Consider the following 1,135-nt stretch of genomic DNA (forward strand, 5'->3'; position numbering starts at 1 on the left):
TCCGGCCCCCCAGTGAGGTTGGATGGATGCTCCCATGGGAAACAGAAGCTGGGTCCAGAATCAACAGGCCGAAACAGAAACAGATAATTCGCAGCAAATAGCAGAACGAGCTGCCAGAAAATCCTCCTGACGAGAAAGGCATGATCCAAGTTCGTTTCAGGTCAACAAGGGCCAACAGCGTGATCCGGAATAAAATTAATTATTATCCAGGTGAGTTTGGATGGAGGCCTGCAGCAGCTCCGATACAAACTCCGAACTTCTCTCGAGCACCACGCAGCGCTGCTCCACCACGCTGCTTCTCCACTTCTCAGCATGTCACCTCCGCACCCAACAGCACGAGAGGCACCCCCGGTGAAAAACGAGACTGACCGGAGAGGCTGGAGTCAACACTGGTCCGGTCCGATTCTGCTCCAGTCCGGCTCTGGCGCTCCACAGCACGAGAGACGAAGAGGCTGAAGATATCCCTGGCCCGGTTCTGCTCCGGTCCGGCAGCGCTTCAAAGCACCGGAGCGTCTCCTCCAGGTGAACACAGCGATTCCACGGAGGTGGACAGTCCTTCGGTGAAAGTACCGGGCTGCTCACTGAAGCTGAGACCGGCTCTGTTGAAGAAGAAATCCCCCACAGCCACCTCGGTTCGGTTCTGGTCCAATTCGAGGGTCACAGGTACACTTCCCCCACACCTATGAAGACACCACGAGGGCCAGTCCAGCAAAAAACCAGCGAAATACCACCCGGCGATTTTTGTCGGAACCAGGTAGAACCACAAAGGTCCAGATAAGAGTTTGTTGAGGTCCAGAGAGAGAGAGAAAAAACACCGGACCTTCGTGCGACGACTCCCCGGCTCGAGGGGTCACCTGGCCGGCAGGGTGCGCTCAGAGTGACCGGTGGGGGGGAGCGGCCGGTCCTGGACCAAAATATATTTTTGGACGGTCCCGTCCGGCTCTCCGAGTCACTGAACACCGAATTCGGTTGGAAGGAGGACCAGCTTTAGTCCGGTTCGAAAAAACGGGTCAGTTTGATGATAAGAGACTGCAGAGAAGCCGGAGGGAGCTGCTGTCCATCAGCTCGCCGGAAGTGAAGTGAAAGTGAAGTGAAGTAAAACACTGATGTGCTGAAATGAGTCAGAACCAGGAGC

Source organism: Nematolebias whitei, chromosome 1 (genome assembly GCF_014905685.2).
Source record: "Nematolebias whitei isolate Nwh7 chromosome 1, NemWhi1, whole genome shotgun sequence".
Taxonomy (NCBI): Eukaryota; Metazoa; Chordata; class Actinopteri; order Cyprinodontiformes; family Rivulidae; genus Nematolebias; species Nematolebias whitei.